This window comes from Nomascus leucogenys, chromosome 7b (genome assembly GCF_006542625.1).
Source record: "Nomascus leucogenys isolate Asia chromosome 7b, Asia_NLE_v1, whole genome shotgun sequence".
Lineage (NCBI taxonomy): Eukaryota > Metazoa > Chordata > Mammalia > Primates > Hylobatidae > Nomascus > Nomascus leucogenys.
In genome coordinates, this window is record NC_044387.1 from 40,426,413 (window position 1) to 40,438,180 (window position 11,768).

Here is an 11,768-nt window from a genome sequence, read left to right on the forward strand (position 1 = left end):
GAACTCACTGCAACCCCAAATTCCTGGGCTCAGAAGATCCTCCTGCCTTAGCCTCCCAGGTAGCTAGGACTATAGGTGCATGCCACCATGACTGGCTAATTTTTTTTCTTTTCGTAGAGATAGGGTCTCCCTATGTTGCCCAGGCTGGTCTTGAACTCCTGGCCTCAAGTGGTCCTCCTGCCTCAGCCTCCCAAAGACCTGGGATTACAGGTGTGAGCCACTGCACCTGGCCCAAAAGAGGCTTTAGGGCTTGGCTTCAATGAAGCCAAGTCTTTGGCAGTGGTAACTCTGTCTTACTTGAAGGATCCCCAAATTATGTCAATTAATGGGGGATTTTTTTACCTGAAACTGTGGAATAAGCCCTAAAGCATGACTTTCAAGGTTATCTAATAACTGTCACCTCTTATAAGTTGGTGAACCTGGTCTAGTGCATGCTCCAGCTTATGTCCTGGCAAGGATGTATACTGGGCTACTTCAATTTTACGTAAATAAGGGTCAACCTGAAAGTAGAAAGTTATGTTTACAATAAGCTTTGCTTAGAAGTCATTCCAGCTACTTATGCTACATTAAAAAAATCCCAAAACTTTGTGGCTTAAAGCAACATCAATCATTTATTTTGCTTATGAGTCTGTAATTAGGGCAGGACTTGGTAAGGTGGCTCATCTCTATGAGCATCAGCCGAAATGGCTTGATTGGGACTTAAGGGTCCATTTCGAAAATGCACATGGTTGGCAAGTTGCAGTTGGCGGTCAGCTGGGAATTCAGCCAGGGCTGCAGGCTGGGGGTTTTCCTCATAGCATTGAAAGCCGAGCTCCAAGAAGAAAGGTTTAAGAGGCTTGGTCAGAAGGTACATGGCTTCTTATGAGCTTGTCCTATCATATTGCATTAGTAACTAGGAAAGTCATTAAAACCAGCCCACATTCCAAGGGAGGGGAATTAGGCTCTATCTTTAATATCCTGCAGAAGTTATCATGCCTAAATCTCTACCTATAAGTTAGGCTATTTATGATCTCTCCCTTATATACAGTGATGCATCCTTTACTGACAGGGATACATTCTGAGAAATGGACCATTAGGCAATTTTGTCACTGGGCAAATATCATAGAGTGTATTTACACAAACCTAGATGATATAGCCTACCATACTTCTAGGCTATAAGATATAGCCTGTTGTTTATAGACTGCAAACCTGTTCAGCATGTTACTCTACTGAATTTTGTAGGCAATTGTAACACGATGGTAAGTATTTGTGTATTGAAACATAGCCACACAAAGCAAAGCAAAGGTACAGTCAAAATATGGTATAAAAAGATTTCAAATGATACACCTGTATAGGGCAGCTCCATTATAATTTTATTGGACCACTGTCATGTATTTGGTCTATCATTGATCACAACATTGCTATGCTATATATGACTGTATCTTAATTGTGATTTCCTTATGTTTCTTTTAGACAAGTAAATCTTGTTTAATATACCAAAGAGGTATCGTTTTTCTGGTTCTTTTTCTGGTCAGTCTTTTCTTTCTATTGACATTTAGTGATAACATCATCTGCATATTTTCACATATATAAGACAATGAAATGGCCCCTGAAGAAACTGGGTCTCTTAATTCATTTCCTGCACTTTAATTGTAGATTACAGTTCTATTTCCTTAATGAGATTGTGAGCTCTTTATACCAGGGACAATGCCTTGCTTCTCTTTATCTCCACCACCTATCAGAATACATGGCACATCCAAGTGAATGCTATTATTTGAATGTAATGAAACTAAAATGATGTTGTTAAGGAAGATAGGATAAAACCCACCAGCTGCACATACACAAAAAAAATACCACACGTACCTGACATCTTCAGGGAGATCAGGAACACCTGTAAAGTTGTGCTCCACAAAGAAAGAAGAGTCATCTCCTTTAGCAGCCACTCCATTTTCCTCAGTATGTTGAAAATAGTATCACATTGGCCTGGCGCGGTGGCTCATGCCTGTAATCCCAGCACTTTGGGAGACCGAGGCAGGCGGATCACGAGGTCAGGAAGTCAAGACCATCCTGGCTAACACGGTGAAACCCCGTTTCTACTAAAAATACAAAAAATTAGCCGGGCGTGGTGGCAGGCGCCTGTAGTCCCAGCTACTCGGGAGGCTGAGGCAGGAGAATGGCGTGAACCCAGGAGGCAGAGCTTGCAGTGAGCCGAGATTGCGCCACTGCACTCCAGCCTGGGTGACAGAGCGAGACTCGTGTCAAAAAAAAAAAAAGAAAGAAAGAAAATAGTATCACATTATAGGCGGTGTATGATTTGAAAAAGCCGGGTATCCTGATAATCTGTTGGGTGAACAAAACCTATCAGCAACATTTTGATGAAGGAAATGATATGCTAGCACAAGAGAGAACTGACTTGATCCAGCAGTGACTGAATTTATTTTTCAAAGGAAGACTTTTCATCATGTGCATCTGAGCTTTAATCTTTTGCTTGTCACTTGATGGTCTGCTCAGAAAACTTCAAATTTATGAGTCAAAGTAACCATAAACCTTCTTGGGACTGTCTCTCTATTTCCCTGAAATGATCATTTAGTTCAATAAAGATGTATTTAATGCCATTTGATGTGCCAGAAACCATGTTCATCGTGCTGCTTGAAACAATGCCAATCTAATTATTCAGCCTTTTTCACTTAGTAATGTGCATTTACGTTTCTTAGATCTCTTTTCGTGGCTTGATTATCTCGTTTCTTTTTAGCACTGAATAATACTCCATTGTCTGCTTGTACCAAGGTTTATTTATCCACTCAACTACTAAAAGACATCTTTGTTGCTTCCAAGTTTTTGGCAATTATAAATAGAGCTGCTATAAATATTTATATACAGAGTTTGGTGTAGACATAAGTTCTCAACTCATTTGGGTAGATAACCAAAGATCGCAATTGCCGAATCATATGGTTAGTTCCATAAGAAACTGTCAAACTTTTCCACAGTGGCTATATCATTTTGCATTTCCATCAGCAGTGAATGAGAGTTCCTGTCCCATCCTCATTAGCATTTAATGTTGTCAAAGTTTGGAATTTTAATCATTCTAATAAGTGTGTAGTGGTATCTCACTGTCATGTTAATATGAAATTCCCTAATGACATATGATGTTGAACATCTTTTCATATGCTTACTTGCTATCTGTAGGTCTTCTTTGTTTAGATATCTGTCAAGATCTTTGGCCCATTTTAAAAATTAGATTGTTCACTTTCTTATTTTTGAGTTTTAAATGCTCCTTCTTTATTTTGGCTAACAGTCCTTTACCAGATGTGCCTTTTGCAAATATTTTCTTTTAGTCTGTGACTTTTCATACTTGCTTGTCTTTCCCAGGACAGGAATTTTTAATTTTAATGAAGTCCCACTTATCAATTCTTTCATTGATGAATAGTGTCTTTGGTGTTGTATCTAAACAGTCATTGTCATAATCAAGGTCACCTAGGTTTTCTCCCATGTTGTCTCCTAGAAATTTTACAGCTCTGAGTTTTATACTTTGGTTTATGAACTGTTTTGAGTTAATTTCTGTGAAGGGTTTCAGGTCGAGATTATTGTTTTACATGTGGATGCCCAGTCATTTCATTACCATTTGTTGAAAATACTGTCTATTCCACTTTATTGCCTTTGTTCTTTTGTCAAAGATCAGTTGACTATATTTATGTGGGTCTATTTCCGGACTCTTTATTCTGTGCCATTGATCTATTTGTCTGTTCTTTTGCCAATACCACACTGTCTTGATAGCTGTAGTTTTTTATTCTTGGAGCTGTGTATTGTCAGCCCTCTGATTTTGTTATTCCTCTGACATTGTTATTCTTTTGTTATATTTCCTGTTTTCCATTTTATTGATTTGTGCTCTATTTTTCAAATTATTTCTTTTCTTCTGCTTATTTTGAGTTGGCTATTCTGGGGCAGTATTTCCACATAAATTTTAGAATCAGATTATTGATACCCACAAAATTGCTTTCTGAGATTTTGATTGAGATTACATTGTATCTATATATGAAGTTGGGAAGAACTGATATCTTAACAATACCGGGTCTTCCTATCTATGAACATGGAATATCTCTCCTTTTAGTTCTTTGATATCTTTAATGAACTTTTAGTTTTCCTTTTACAAACCTTATGCATATTTAATTAGGTTTATATCTAAGTATTTTATTTTGGAGATATTACTATAAATGTTAATGTGTTTTTAATTTCAAATTCTACTTGTTCATTGCTGGTATATAAGAAAAAAATTGACTTTAACCTTGTATACTGCAATGTTGCAAAAATTGCTTATTAGTTCTAGGAGGGTTTTTTCTTGTTGACTCTTGAATTTTCTATATACAGTCATGTTACCTGCAAACAAAGACAGCTTGATTTCTTCCTTTTAAATCTATACTTTTTAAAAATCTTGTCTCACTGCATTATCTAGGACTTTCATTATGATGTTTAAAAGCAGTGACGAGAGAGGATATCTTTGCCGTATTCCTGCTCTTGGAGAGAAAACTTCAAATTCTTCACCATTAGGTACAACGTTAGCTGTAGGATTTTTAGAAATGTTGTTTTTAGAAGTTGAGGCTATGCCCCTCTACTCCTAGTTTACTGAGAATTTTTAATCATAAATGGGTATTGGTGTTTGTTATGTGTTTATTCTGCATCTATTTATATCTTCATATGATTTTGTTTTCTATAGCCTGTTAATATGATAATTATATTATTTGATTTTTGAAATGTTCAAATAGACTTACATTCCTGCAATAAATCCCACTTGGTCATGTTGTATAATTCTTTTGTTTTTTTACATTGTTGGATTTGATTTGCTTATAATTTTTTGAGAATTTTTGCATCTATGTTCATGAGAGACATTGGTCTATAGTTTTATTTTCTTGTAATGTATTTGTTTGATTTTGATATAGGGGAGTGCTGAGCTCATAGAATGAGACAGGAAGTATTTCCTTGCTTTTATCTTCTGAAAGAGATTTCAGAGAATTGGTATAATTTCTTCCTTAAATGTTTGGTAGTTTTCACCAGTGAACCCATCTTGGTGCTTGCATTTGGAAGATAGTTAATTATTGATTAAGTTTCTTTAACAAATATATTCAGGTCTATTTAGATTGTCTATTTATTCTTGTGTGAGTTTTGGCAAGTTGTGTCTTTCAAAAACTTGATCAATTTCATCCAGATTATCAAATTTGTGGGCATGGGCTTTGTTCATAATATGCCTTTATTATCCTTTGAATGTCCATAGGATCTGTATGTCCCCTCTTTCATTTCTGATATTAGTAATTTGTGTCTTCTTGCTTTTTTCCTTAGTTATCCTGGCTATAAACTTGTTAATTTTATCGATCTTTTCAAAGAACCAGCTTTTAGTCTTATTGATTTTCTGTATTAATTACCTGTTTTCCATTTTATTGATTTGTGCTCTATTTTTCAAATTATTTCTTTTCTTCTGCTTATTTTGAATTTAATTTTCTCTTCTTTTTCTAGTTTTCCTAAGGTGAAAGTTTAGATTATTAATTTTAGAACTCTCTTTCATGCTATAAGTTTCTCTCTAAGCACTGCTTTTGCCACATTTCACAAATATTGATAATTTGTGTTTTCATTTATTTTTACTTTCTCTTGAGATTTTTTTTGACCCACATGTTACTTAGAAGTGTATTGTTTAATTTTCAAGAATTTTGGAATTTTCCAACTATCTTTCTATTAGTGAATTGTAATTTAACTTTACTGTGGTCTGAGAGCAGATATTGTAGGTTTTCTATTCTTTTACATTTGCTAAACATGTTTTATGACCCAGAAAATTGTCTGTCTTGGTAACTGTTCCGTATGAATTTGAGAAGAATGCGTATTCTACTGTTGTTTGATAATGTTGTCTATAGATGTCAATTATATCCAGTTGGTTGTTAGTACTTTTGAGTTCAACTATGTCCTTAATGATTCTTTTGCCTGCCAGATAGGGTGTTTGTTTGTTTGTTTGTTTGTTTGTTTTGAGACGGAGTCTCACTCTGTTGCCCAGGCTGGAGTGCAGTGGCACAATCTCGGCTCACTGCAACCTCTGCCTCCCAGGTTCAAGCGATTCTCCCGCTTCAGCCTCCCAAGTAGCTGGGACTACAGGCATGTGCCACTACGCCCAGCTAATTTTTTGTATTTTTTTTAGTAGAGTAGGGGTTTCACTGTGTTAGCCAGGATGGTCTTGATCTCCTGACCTCGTGATTTGCCCACCTCAGCCTCCCCCAGATAGGGGTCTTAAAGTCTCCATCTATAATAATGGATTAATCTATTTCTCCATGCAGTTCTCTCATTTTTTGTCTCACATATGTTGATGCTCTATGTTAGGCACCTACACGTTAAGGATTGTTTTGTCTTCTTGAAGTATTGACCCCTTTATCATTATATAATGCCCTTTTTATCCTTGATAAGTTTCCATGAAGTCAGCTGTCTAAAGTTAATAGTTAATATAGCTACAACCACTTTATTAATGTTAACATAATATCTCTCTCTCTATGCTTTTACTTGTAATCTATATGTATCTTTATATTTAATGTGGATTTCTTATAGACAACATACAGTTGGGTCTTGTTTTTTTTTTAATCTACTCTAACAATCTCTGTCATTTAATTGGCTTATTCAGGCCATTGATGTTTACAGAGATTATTGATATAGTTGGACTCATATCTACCATATTTGTTACTGTTTTCTATTTGTTGCCCTTGTTCTTTTATTTTTGTCATTTACACTTTTTCTAACTTTTGCTTTATTTTTTTCCCCAGAGAGAGCCTCACTCGGTCACCTCTGCTGGAGTACAGTGGCATGATCACAGCTCACTGCAGGCTTTAACTCCTGGGCTCAATTGATCCTTCCACTTCAGCTTCCCAAGTAGCTGGGACTACAGGTGTACACCACCATACCTGGCTGATTTTTTAAATTTTGTGTAAAGACGAGTTCTCAGTTGGTTTCCCAGGCTCCTTTTTTATTTTAATTGAGCATTTTATATGATTTTATTTTCTCTTCTGTCTTAGTATATAAATTGTCCCCTTTTTAAAAACTTTTTTTAGTGATTTTCCTAGCACATTTACAACTAATCCACGTACAGTTTCAAATAACACTATACTACTTCATGGGTTATTCAAGTAGCCTACAATAATAAAATATTCTTCATTTATCAGTCTTATCTCTTGTATTATTGCTGGTATTTATTTCACTTAATATATATGTTATATATTACTTACACGTTTGCATGAATAATCAAATACAGTGTTATATTTGAAGCTAACTGTTTTCTGTTAGATTAGTTAAGAAAAGAAAGATAAAAGTTTTCATTTACCTTCACTTATTCATTCTTTGATGATCTTCCTTTCTTTACATAGATACAAATTTCTGACATACCATTTTCCTTCTCTTTGAATAAGTCTGTTTAATATTTCTTCCAAGGCAGGTCTACAGGAAAAAAAATTCCCTCAATCTTTCTCTGACATAATCCTTATTTCTCCTTCACTTTTAAAGAGTAATTTTTCAGAGTACCTAACTTTAGGTTGGTAGTTTTCTCTCTCACCACGTTAAATGTTTCACTCCACTCTCTTCTTACTTGCATGGTTTATGCATAGTCAGATATAATACTTATCTTTGCTCCTCTGTAGTTAAGGTATTTTTCTGCCTGGCTTCTTTCAAGGTTATTTTTTTTTTAATTTATCTTTGACTTTCTAAAGCTTGAATATAGTAAGTCTAGGTGGTTGAGGTTTTTTGATCTTTGAGTTTTATTTTGTTTTTTTGGTTTGTTTATTTGTTTGTCTGTTTGATTTATCATGCTTTGTGTTCTCTGAGCTTCCTGCATCTGTGTTTGGTGCCTGACATTAAATTGAGGAAAGTCTCAGTCATTATCGCCTCAAATATTGTTTCCTTTCCTTTCTCGTTTTCTCTCATTACATCAGTTGTAGTTGTTCCGCAGTTCTTGTTTCCATTCATATTCTGTTCAGTTCTTATTCTGTTCTTGTTTTTCACTTTGCCTTTCAGTTTTGGAGGTTTCTGTTGTCCTATCCTTTAGTTCAGAGAGTCAGCCATGTCCAATATGCTAATGAGCCCGTCAAAGACATTCTTCATCTTGTTACATTTTTATTCTATCTCTAGTATTTTTTTTCTTTTTGTAATTTCAACTTTTATTTTAGATACAAGGAGTATATATATAGGTGATCCTTTCTTAGAATTTCCATCTCTCTGCTGACACTATCTATATGTTCTTGCATGTTGTCTACTTTTTCCATTAAAGTCCTTAGCATATTTAATCATAGTTTTTTTAAAAAAAGATTCCTGGTCCAATAATTCCAACACGACTGCCATATCTGACTCAGATTCTGATGCTCTTTCAGTTTCTTCCGTGTGTTTATAATGCATTATAATCTTTTGTCAAGGGTGGACACGAAATACTGGGTAAAAGGAGCTGCAGTAAATTGCCTTTAGTAATTTAGTGGTAAGATGTCAGGGAAGGAGACGCATTCTATAGTCCTAAGATTAGGTCTCAGTTTTTTTTGTGGAGCCTGTACCCATTCTCAGTCTTCATCTTGCTTCAGGTGGGACAGAATGCCTAGAGGGGGCTGGCTGGAAGTTGGATTTCCCTGCCCTATGTTAGGCTCTGATAAAATAGTTTCTCCTGAGGACAGGACTTGTTAAGAACAGTATGCTCTGATGTATTTCAAAATGGTTTCTTTTCTACTCCCCATGCCGGAAGCACAAGGGAATTTTTCTCTGATCTTCACTGTGAGGACCTGGTAGAGCTCCTGGAAATAAAACTCACAAAGTCTCTCTCTCTCCCTCTCTTTCTCTCTCTTTCACACACACACACACACACAGCCCTGAGTTCCCCTAGTGTTTTTGTCTCTTAGATTTGTCTACACTGAGCCTCCAGGGTAATTTTTCAATTATACTTCAGGTTTTCCTACCCCAGCTTTGGTTCCTACGGAGGATTCTACTCACGGCCTTCTGCCCTGGAAAGTTGTGATTCTCTGCAGCCACCTTTCTGTTTCTTCCATTTTAGGGGTAGCAGTTCACCCTGTGTGCTCACTCCCCTGAGAGATCTAAGAATAGTTGTTAATTTTTCAGTTTGTTCAGCTTTCTGCTTCTTGTTAGGATGAGGCTGTGACTCCTAAGCTCCTCACATCCTGAACTACAAGCCAGAAGTCCTGATTCACTACATCTATAATGACAAATACCTGAGTTCCAACAAAAGAACCATGCACTTAGATACTTTGACAGCAATAGCTATTGAAATAGAAGTTTTAAGTAAATTCTGGTCTTTGAATACCATTGGTTTAATAAATGTTTGAAGGATATATTGGGAAGAATTTGGGCAACGTTTTCACCTGGAGAATACATGACTATCTTACAAAGGCAGACATTCAATTAGAAGAGACAGAAAAAAAAAAAAAAGAAAGCTGTGACTACTGTACTGACGGATGCCAGCACCATCATTTCTTTTATTTCATAAAGCTAATGTTTGAATCTTTCCCCATGGTTTTCTTCTCTATGAAAAAAGTACTATTGATGCCTTACCTCTAACATGAAGAATATGCACTTGGGTGCTTTTACTTCTAACCACTGGGAATGGAATGTGTTATCTTTTAGGGCAAAGCTGTCTTATTGTTTTAGTCATTGTGGCTGGTATTGAATCCTTGGGAGCAGGCAGCATGTGGCACAGCTTGACCTTTCAGATCAGGCAGATTAAGAACATTATATTTTCCACCCAGTCAATGCAGGGCCTATGGTTAATGATTACTTAGAGCCTAAATCCCACAGCTGATTTTCTGTCATTTGGAAATGATCAGAGCCCATGTCCAGCAAAATCTGGCAGTGACATTTTTGGCAAGCTCTTTCAACAGCAGATGCTTTCAGGAAAGACAGAGAGCAAGTGGGGATGAGGCGAGGAAAATCTTATATTTCATGTAAAATTTATTTTGCTTCTAGTTCAACCATGCACCTTCATTCTTTCAAAGTGATGTGTTGATACTGGTGACTTTTAGCATGATAATATATTACATGTCACTATTAGGATAAAATGGCATTATCTGCTTGCTTTTTCTAATTTCATAATTGCGAATTCTCTTTCTATTGAAAAATAGCATTCATTGTCAGAAGCGCACTAAAATAACTTCAACACTTCAAGCAACAACTTTTTCATTAACATTCACCAGAATAAGTTTCATAGGTCACTAAAAAGAGAAACCTGAAAGGCCTATCTTTATTAAAATAGAGAAGAGGAAATGGAGAAGTAGAATCAAGATGAGGAGTCATATAAACAAAATAATGTGAATTTCCTTCCAATAGCAGTGTCTGGTAAATATTCCTTCCCTCTGTTCATTGTTTCTCTTGTTATTCTGTTTTTGTTTTTGTTTTTCCCTCTCTCTCCTTATCCTTCTTTAAATTCAAACTGTAAATTCTGGTATAGAGTAGACATCACTGTATGTCTACTAGACAAAGGGCCTGGGCTGAGTTGGGTTTGACTAATGACTCTAGCCTGCGAGAGTTTCCTTATGGCTCTCATTAGGCACTACCCCTTGTGCCGCAAAAAGCCAAAACTAGTCCTTGGTGACCTATGTTTCCCTATATGTAGAATGTGATCCAAAAATGCAATGCATACAAGTAGATCTCTGATCAAAACTGCAAAAGAGCCAGAGTTAACTTTTGATCCTGCTAATTTTTATTTTTCTGAACTTTTGCCTTTTTATTTTTCATTCAATCACACAGGGCCCTGATAGTGGCCTATTTATAGCTACGCAAATCTAATCACCTAATGACATTCTTAACCAAGTACTCTGTTCTCCAGAACTAAATATGTGCTGCTCGTCCAACTCATCCACAGTCTAAATTCTGATTATTCTGAGCTCTGTTATTGTCAACAATATGTTTATTGTGTTCTATGATTATATTCCTATACATCAGACTATGAAAGACTGATAGATAACACTTTCTAAAGTATCCATATGTAAGAGAAGTACCTATTGATCCTTTTGTAGTTCATAAACAGGATGAAAGGGTTTTCACATTTATTATGAGATGTGCTTCCCTCCAACCTTGTTATGAGGTTGATGCATTATCCATCTGATGTGAATGTAGGAAAAAAAGAAGTATCTATTGGCATAAATTATTATTGAATGATAAAATTGCTATACTGGAAGATAAAGAAATAGTACACATATCAAACACTTGATCATTCTTCTCTCTCACCTGCTATCTGTGATATAAGCAGCTGTATTAAAGTTGCCTAAAAATGTGAAAATAGACAGTAGAAGGCAACAGAGACTTCCATAATTGACATGCGGCTTCCATCAGGTCCAAGGGAGCTGCTTCACTTGTCATCTCCCAGTAAGTGGGAAGAGAAGGAAAATATATAGATGATTTGACTCTCATCCCATTGACCAGACATAGTAACATGGCCACACAAATTAAAAAGGAGGCTGGGAAATATACTTTCTAGCTAAGAAAACATACTGCTGAATGAAACTGCCACACTTTAAAAGAATATGACCATTACATTATCGAAGAATAGGAGAGTGGTTAGTGGTAGACAAAAGCACTGGCACACTAATTGGTAAAATGAATAGAGAATTTGGTACAGAAGACAGTACCATAAGGTGGATTTGATGTTGCTTAAACGATATCACCTGTAAAGCTTTGATTCATATATTGACTGCAACATTACATGGTTGTTTCTTCAGGTAAGGCCAACAAAGGCTTCACTTGGGTACCACCCCATGTACCACAAAAAGCAAGGATAGAAAATG

The 11,768-nt window shown here is 36.0% G+C and overlaps 1 non-coding gene across 1 annotated transcript; it reads left to right on the forward strand.

Annotated features, from left to right (window-relative positions):
• Positions 1-10,988: 10,988 nt before the first annotated feature.
• LOC115836186 lies at positions 10,989-11,091 on the forward strand. Its single transcript, XR_004031171.1, has one exon. It is a non-coding gene; the product is annotated as a small nucleolar RNA U13 (small nucleolar RNA).
• Positions 11,092-11,768: the final 677 nt, after the last annotated feature.